The sequence below is a fragment of the Chiloscyllium punctatum genome, chromosome 15 (genome assembly GCF_047496795.1).
Source record: "Chiloscyllium punctatum isolate Juve2018m chromosome 15, sChiPun1.3, whole genome shotgun sequence".
Classification (NCBI taxonomy): Eukaryota; Metazoa; Chordata; class Chondrichthyes; order Orectolobiformes; family Hemiscylliidae; genus Chiloscyllium; species Chiloscyllium punctatum.
Genome location: NC_092753.1, coordinates 62,263,480 through 62,272,766, shown reverse-complemented (window position 1 = coordinate 62,272,766; position 9,287 = coordinate 62,263,480).

The following is a 9,287-nucleotide window of genomic DNA, read 5'->3' as shown; positions in this document are numbered from 1 at the left end:
GAGTCTATCCATTGTTACCTATCTGAGCAAAGGTGTCACCTGATAGAACGAATGTTAATTTCCTGAAGTCATACATAGCAAATATCAATGAAAATAGTACAAAGTAGTCAGTATTTTATACAGTAGATTGCAGAACCCTTGAGAGCACCAACATACAGAGGGATTTAGGCATACAGGTCCACAGTTCCCTGAACGTGGCAATGTAAGTGGATAAGATGGTCAAGAAGGCATATGGCATGCGTGCCTTCATCGTTCGGGCCATAGAGTATAAGCCTAAGTGACAAGTCATGTTACAGCTTCAGTTAGGTCACATTTGCAATGAAAGCTGTGTAGAGTTCTGGTCGCCACACTACCAAAAAGATGTAGAGATTTTGGAGAGGGTGCAGAAACTGTTTACCAGAATGTTGCCTGGTTTACAAGGTATTAGCTATCAGGGGAGATTGGACAAACTGGGTTTGTTTTCGCTTTAACATCATAAGATTAAGGGCAACCTGGCAGAAGTTTATAGCATTATGAGAGGTGTGGAGTAGAAATGTTAATTACGAGGAGATATAGGTTTAAGGTAAAAGGGGATAAGCTTAAAGATGTGAGAGGCAAAGTCTTTAAGCAGATATTGGTAAGTGGCTGGAATATGCTGACAAAGGAGGTGGTGGAGGCTGATACAATAGCAACTTTTAACAGGCATCTTGGCAAATATAAGTATAGAGATGGAATAGAGGGATATGGACTGCATAGATGCAAAAGGTTTTTAGTTTAGAGCGGCACAGTTTTGGTTAACCTAACAGCCTGTTCCTATGCCACACTGTTCTTTATTCTTCTTTGTTCCTTTTTCTTTGAATTTAAGTGAATGAGCACTTATAACTTGGGTGTGGCTCAAAGACTGAAAGTTCATAATATCTGTGATGTGGAATGTGCTGTAAACAGAGTGGAAACATTACGAATTTGGGGAGAATGGGAATTTAGTATCAAGAATGAAGGAGATGCAAAATTTTCCTCTAATATGTATTATACATCATGTAGATTTCAGGCAGTAAGTATTTAACATTTTATCTGTTGTTTTAGTATTTAGTGCACATTAAGTGTGCAGAAATGAAATATACAATAAACTTATTTTTCTTCTTGCATGAAGCATTTTGCAACTTTAAAAATCCAATCTAAGGGCGAACAACCAAGTCAAAACTCTGTATGTTGTCAGGTAGATTGTCTTGAATTCTGAGATAAATTTATATTCATTTGCAGTGCAGTGACCAGTCTGATCTGGGTAACACAGTCTCATAATGGGCTGTGTTTAATATTCCATACAGAAACAGCCTAAAATGATTGCATTCAATTAATATGGAGAGAAGTAACATGAGTTCTCTGTTCAAGCTCTGAATTCCATCATATTTTTTCTATGGAATGAGACAAAAAAAAACATATTCTCCATCAACCACTAGTTTCTCCTTAATATTTAAAAAAAAGCAGCTGTCTGATCCTAGAAGAATACATTTACTACCATTTAATTAGCAGGGATCAAACAGAGATTTGTTTTGCGTCATAATATATTCATATCTGGATGCCCAGGGTACTATCTGTAGCTCTATCTGCTTTGGATGAACAATCTGAAACAATGAATTACTATAATGATAATCATGATGACAATTAGTATTATTAATGAGGAAGTAAAAGAATGATATGCACATGTGTGATTTGCCAAACTAAGATGAACAGAGGGAGTGAAGGACAAAATTGAAGGTTGAAGGTTGAATCTGTCAATCCATCAACCAGCCTCAGTTTGACAGGACAGCGCTCTTCCTGTGGAATAATAAGAAATGAATTTTTTTTTCTAAAATGATTTTCCAGTATTTGTATGTTATGTTTACAGTTTGAACATGATCAATTGGATACTGTTCAATCCATTGTGATAAAATTTGAAATGTTGATGATATATCATTCCACAAAAATGCTGCATTTGTAAAAGTAATAAGCCACCCAAAATAATTCATGTAGCACTTATATAATCCTTAGAGAATATTCATTGGGTTTAAAATGCAATTATGGATACCAATGAAGTTCACAGCAATTACTTAGGAAATTAGTTCATGTATAATGTAGCTCTGTAATTTTTTAAATACAGTATATTTTAATATGGTATAAACATGGTATATAGCTGGAATAAAAATACAACCGTGCTGGAAATAGCAGTTCATCAAAGTAAAATGACCACACAAAGAAACATAAATCACTTAATTTATTTGAAAATCATTTTACTAATAACCATGCTGCTGATGACGTCAATTCCACCCTTCCTTCCCATCCCTCCAGTCTAACCAATAATATTAGGTAGTAGCAGGGAGTATGACATTGGCATATTAATGAGTATGGAGTCTACATTTACATTCAAAATAAAAGAATTGGATGTAATAATAAAAAAGGTAGCAATGTTGTGAGAAACTTGACATCGTATGCTAAAGTTGATGGATCTAAGCTGGTTTTATTTTGCTAGGAAAACATGTTAAGGTGCATTGAAATTCATATGGTTCATTTTGGCATTCTTCTAACTGCAAAACGTCAGCAAACTAAAATTTGAATGAATCATTTCACCATGCCATTGATTTTTTAAAAAAATACATTATTAGCATAATCCTGTATTCTCTGCATCATACTTAGGTCAAAATTAAATCAAATAGATATGCTCCCACTCTGCCCTTTTAGTTAATTTCTTATTAGATTAATAATAGTAACACACTCCTATATAACAGATAAATGGCATTGAGGATTAGTTTGGAGCATAAAAATAGAAAGTAAAACAAATTTAAAATAGTCTTCAGACTAAGTAATTTGTAGATAAAACAAATCATTTTTAAATGTTTGCATTTCAAATGAATACCCCTTCATTTTACAAATGTACGAAGATGAAATTAATCAGGTTTCAGTTTTAGTGGTTGATTGTCAAGTATAATTAAAGCATTTCTTGAAACACCATTTAATTTCTTCATCATGTCAACTTTTTTTGCTGACTACATACATATACATATATGCATGCACACAGACAAACACACACAGCCAGATACACACACAGACACATTCTTACGTAAGTTATAGTTGTTCATCCTTCCTTAACAGTAGACTAATCTCATAATCACTGCTGAACACCCTGGCCAATCCTCAGGACCTAATTTGATACTTGTGGAAGATCAAGTTTCTTCACTTTGCTATACTTATAAAATAATATTATTAAATTATTTTGTCTATATTTTAGCTTCTTTCTTATTCAAATCTCAGAAATTAAATTAAAAATTGCTTTTAACTTCCAGGTTTGCTGTCTGTAAAAATACTTCAACATGATTGGTGGCTTGTCCTGCTCAATGCTGATGCCAACCAGGAGACTTCCTTGAGATGGCACCAGATTTAAACTGCTGTTATGAAAGGGAAGTGCATGCCACAGGAATCACTACATTAATATGGGCAATATTCTTGTATACCAGCAACAAATCTTATTGCTTTAATAAAAGCAAAATTCTGCATATACAGCAATTTGGAAATAAAAACAGAAAATCATGGAGAAACCTAGCAGGTCTGGCAGCACCTGTGGAGAAAAATACAGAGTTAATGATTCTTCTTAGGAACTTTTGAATAAGAGTCATTTTGGATTCAAAATACTGGCCCAGAATAGCATATGGCCAGGTAGTCTTTATGTCAGTGTAAATAGGAGAGGCACATAGGGACCCTGCAGAAGCCTCATCATAGCAGAATCCGAAGGAATCATCTGGGAAATTGATTTTTCCACTGTCAACTCCCCTAAGCCTGGAATCCTCCAAAAGTCTCCATTTCAATCAGACAATTCAGAGGGTTGCAAAGAAATTAAATAAAACAGTTACTTTGGAAAAGTTAGGCTATTATTCCTAACACATATTCCAATACTGCTTAACTATTCAAAGACTCCATGCTTACCTCACACACCCCAAATTAAACCATCCCCACATCCCTTATACCCTCCAGACCCCGACACGACATACTGCAGAACTTGGCCCCATTCTGCCCTACCCCTTTCCCCTGCCAGTATACTCAACCCAACACCCCTTCTCCCACTTCCTGATACACTCCCACTCTGGACCGATTCCCCTTCTCTCCTACCGGAGCCAACAATCCCTTTCCTCCACTGGACTGGGCCAGATCACTGCTTCCAGCTGGGCCTCCACACCATTCCCCAACCCCCACCGAACTGACCCAACTCAACCTTCTCAGCATGTTGTCTTCAATTGCTACAGTTGACTTCCTCAAGGTGGTCACTGCCCACGGAGTGTACAGTAAGATGCTGGTGGCAGCTGTCCAAGATAAAGGAACAGGGAACAAGCAGAGTCTCCAAGTCCCTGCTCAGACTTTCATGCTAGGAATTGGTACTGTCTCTTTTTTAATTCTCCAGCCTGGTAAAATAGGAAACAGCAGAGAAATGAAGTGAGATTAGAAATTAATCAGATGTTGATGCAAATTAGCCCCTTGATTTGTTCTTCTATATTATTTCCACTAGCAGGTAGCATGTGGACTACACCAAGCAATTTTTATCGTTCTTTAACTCTAGCCAAATTAGTTCTGCTCTTGAACCTTCCAAAGCATCCTCTTTCTCCAGTATTGCAATGCTCTTCTTAACCAATAACATTATTTTTTTCTTCCTTTGCTGAACGCCCTGTAACCAGGAATATTTAACATCCAGTCCTGCCATTCTTTCAGCATAGAATTAAAGCTGGAATCATGCAAAAGACTTATTTCTAGTAAACTAGATATTAAATATCTTCCCGCTGCAGATGTTAAGTAGTAATTGAATGCATATAAATATAATCTAGATATGACAGATTCCAATTTGAAGGAATCTGGCTTGAAAAGATATATTTATTAATCTCATAGAGGGTAACCTTAACTAAACTAATGTGACAGTTGAACGTCTACTGCTCTTTTCACAGCCAAACAGTATCTTGAATGGCTTCCAAAATCCATTGTATCTTTTTTTATGGAGAACTTTTTCGTGTTTTCCTTTGTAGCAATTTATCTGTAATAAGATTGCTGCAGTGAAATAAATCATTCTTGTCAACCCTAAGATAAGATTTGTTAAATTTTAAAATTAAACCCAAAGAAAAAAATAAGGACAAAATAACAATGTTGTACAATTTTCCAAAAAGAAAGCATAAAATATGATGCTAGTGACTGTGCATTATAGGCTTGATAGATTCACAATCATAAAATCTAGATTATGTTCTGTAATCTTCTCAATTTTTTATCTAACATATATTGCAGCATTATCAGGTTATATTTCATGTTCAGTTTTGTTCATAGGATTATTTTGACTTCATTGACAAGCAAGACCTGATGCAAATAATAAAAATCTAGTTCATCCTGTTTGAAAGGATTTAAACATTTTGATTTTATTTAAATTTAAAGAAAGCTTATTAATTTGAAATAAAGCATGAGCGCAAATTAGGAAATATTTGTTAGTTATTCATAAATCATTTCTGAAATATTTGTAAACAAAGGAAAATGTTGCCCTGGGATTTGACTCTTCGTTGTGCTTACATTTAAATCCTACAGGCTAATTCATACCAGAAATTGGCTAACTGTCATTTTTGGTGAGTTTCATAAAGAGTTTTCACTGTGGGGCCTGGCAAGTTTTCTTACACTATCTTCCCAGACTCTCCTAATCGAATTCTCCCACACACCACAGGCAGAAATATTGACCCTTGCCAAAACCTCCCAGGTTTCTGGCACATCTGCTATCTTTAATGGCCAGCCACACACTTGGTCAAGCTCTGGCAGTCTGTAGTTATCCTTCACGGTTCCTGTCAATTGCCCCAGAAATATCAGAGGGAAACTGGCACCATGCTTTGCTGATGGGGTCCTGGAGGTTTTGGTGGATGGGAATTGCATGCAGTCACTACCCTATAGAGCGTGCCCTGAAATGTTTGTGCCTGGTGTCTAAGATGAAGAGCCAGAGGAGCAAGCAGTAAGCTGGAGCTGCCAGGTACCTGCTCTGACCATCATGTTGGGAATTGTCACTGTTTAATAGGTGAGATATTGGGGAAACTGGATATAAATAAGCAGAGTTGACATAATAATGAGGGCATTCATGCCTACAGATAGGTCTCTCTCCGTTCACTAGGAATAACCTTGTTGCGTCATTCAACACTTGATTGGAAAATGGGATGATTTGTTCTCAATATCAGGAACCTCCTTAATCTGATCTCACATGATTCTCCCAACATTGACATCATTTCCCATATTGTACAGTGGCTGGGAAGATGCTATCCAATGTAACCAAACATATATCAATCTAAGTGTCCTGGCCTAGATTTTCCTGCATATTTGCTCTTGGAGACTTGCGTAATTGGATCACAAAGCAAATTCATGTCTAAAAGACTACTAAAACTTTGACCAATGTAATTTATGTGCAAAACCAAAACATGCCCCAGTCTCCTTGATCTATTGTGTTGTCACATGGCAGCTCTCTTGCCTCTTTGTTAGATCATGGAGGATTTAAGTCACACTCCAGACTCTTCAAGATGAAATCTATGATGGAACTGTATTGTGGTACTGTTGACAAATTGTATGTTTAACTGACGCCCTACTTTCTCCCGCAGGAGGATATATTCCTTTTAAATTTATCATTATCATATTTATCATTTCCACTCCCTAAATACATCTCTGCTGATAATAATAGTCCCACCCCCAAGGTAAGATGTTTTCTAGGCAGATTTCCTGCAACTGCACGTGCTCCATAAGACATAGGAGTGGAAGTAAGGTATGCTTCAAGTTACAACCACATTTTCAACAACAACTTAGCTGTGGAAATGAATGTCACCATGACCTCAACTTTTATGGTCAGGATCACTTCAGGAATCCAAGCAGAATTAATTAAGGAGCAGTGATGGGCTACATTTATCAGATAATTAATATTATTTTTCATAGGCTTGGAGATGTCATCAGGTTTAGAAAGCCTGCAATGAGAAAAAAGCACCCCCTTGAACCTAAAATATTGCCCCCACCAAATTTGTACAACAGTATGTGCTTCCAAATGGAGGATTTTCATGTACTCACTGGTGAATTGCCCATGACCTTGCCGACAGTTAATCAGAGGAAATAGTTTGTCCTCTGTGTTGTTCTCAAAGGCTGAGGGAGTTAACAATGCCAAGTAAAATAATAGTGTCTTCCTGTAGAGCACTGCCCATTGATATAAATGTACAGGGGTGTTGCAGTATCACGAACTCAAGGATTTTAATACATATAATTCTGTATAATTGCTGTGGGTGAGTCAGCAGACATGCTGTTTCGTAATAATGGGACAATTGAGGAGGTATGTCACAAAATGCAAAATGATTTATTGATTATGGTGATTGAATACATCAAATTCTGCTGTTGTAACATGGAATGCCAAGATTTCTATTGATATTTTGGGCAATTCGTTTGTCAACTGCACATTGTTGTCTTTTCTGCCCTTTTCTCCGCTGAAAGGTGATGGCTGCCTTCATGATGTGGCCAGGAAAGAAGCCACTGAAGATTACAATGAATTGTGGGGAAATGAATGACTCATCTGCTTTGTTTCAAATCATCCCTTAGTCCCATTGCTTTCCCTACTCCTTCAAGTTTACACTCATTCCTCACATTCCTATCAATACACTACATTTTTGCTACATTTTCTAAATCCCATTATAAACCCACATTTTCCCCTTTGATCTACCCACTAAAGCACTATTTTCTTCTCAGAATCACTGAATTGTTATACTACAGAAGGAGGCCATTTAGTCCACCATATATGCAACTACGAATGAGCACTCTGACTTCATGCCATTCTCCTGCCTTTTCCCCATAAATCTGAATACTGTTTCTATTTAGATAATTATCTCATACCCTCTTGAATGCCTCAATTGAACCTGCCTCCACCACACCTCCAGAAGGGTGCTCTAGATCCTGACTACTCTGTATGAAAAAGATGTTCTCATATCATGTTTGCTTCTTTCACAAGTTACTACGGATTTGGGCCTTCACAATCTCAATCATTTCATGAGGGAACAGTTTCGCCCTGGCAGTGTAGATTATAATCTAACCTAATCTTCACTGCCCAGCATCCTCATAATTTTGAAACCTTCGACCAAATCTCCTCTTAGCCTTTACCTCTCCAATCAAAATATTCCCAACTTCTCAATCTTCTTAAATTTGCTCATGGGATGTGTATTTATCACCTATCCCTAATTGCCATAAGACAGAGTCAACCACATAGCTGTAGGTCTGGAGTCACATGTAGACCAATCCAGGTAAGAACAGCACTTTTCCTTACCCTAAAGGATATTAGTGAACCAGGTGAGTTCTTTAACAACAAATAATAATGTTTTTATGGTCATCAGTAGATTTTTATTAATTTCAAATTTCATCATCTGCCATGTGGGATTCAAAGCCATCTTCTCAGAACATTAGCCAGGGGTTCTGGATTAATAGTCCAATGACTACAACTGCCTCGCTCCAAATCTATCTTCATAACTGATGTTTTTCATCCCTGGAATCATTTTGTTTCATTGTCATTCACCTCACCCTTAGCTTTTCAGTTACCAATCCAGCTATAATAATGAATTATAACTCTCTGCCAAGACTTGCAGTTTCACCCGTTTTAAGTAGTCAATTTTTGTTATTGTTCTGAGTTCTGCACTTTGGTCACTGTACAAAGATGTAGGTAAGGGAGGGTGGTGATAGGGTGTTATTTTGTTAGACTTTCTCCAACTGTCCTGCCAAACCTTCAGTGAAGGTTTGCTTTTGCAATAAGCAGGCTTCCTGCCAAAGTTAGAGCAGTAGAGTATAAGGTCCCCAAGCAATTTCAACCAGCGAAAAGGATGAAACTCTAATTATCTTTAGCTGGCCTGACCTCATTCCACCATTTGAGTTAATTCAAATACTCAGGCTGACAGAATTTGTAGATTTTGTTAGTTTCTCCAGTGTAGAATTGATCGATCTTAACAAGAGCAAGTATTAGCGAGTTTTGAAAAGATTTGTAGCTCAGGTTGAGGTTTTGGATGTAGGTTTGCTTGCTGAGCTGGAAGGTTCATTTCCAGACATTTCATCATCCTACTGGGTAACATCTTCAGTGGGCCTCAGGTGAAGCATTGCTGAAAATTCCTGCTTTCTATTTATATGCTTGGGTTTCTTTGGGTTGGTGTTGTCATTTCCTGTGGTGATGTTATTTCCTGCAGTGAAGTCACTTCCTGTTCCTTTTCTTGGGGGTGGTGATGGGGTCTAACTCAATGTGTTTTTGATAGAGTTCCGGTTGGAAT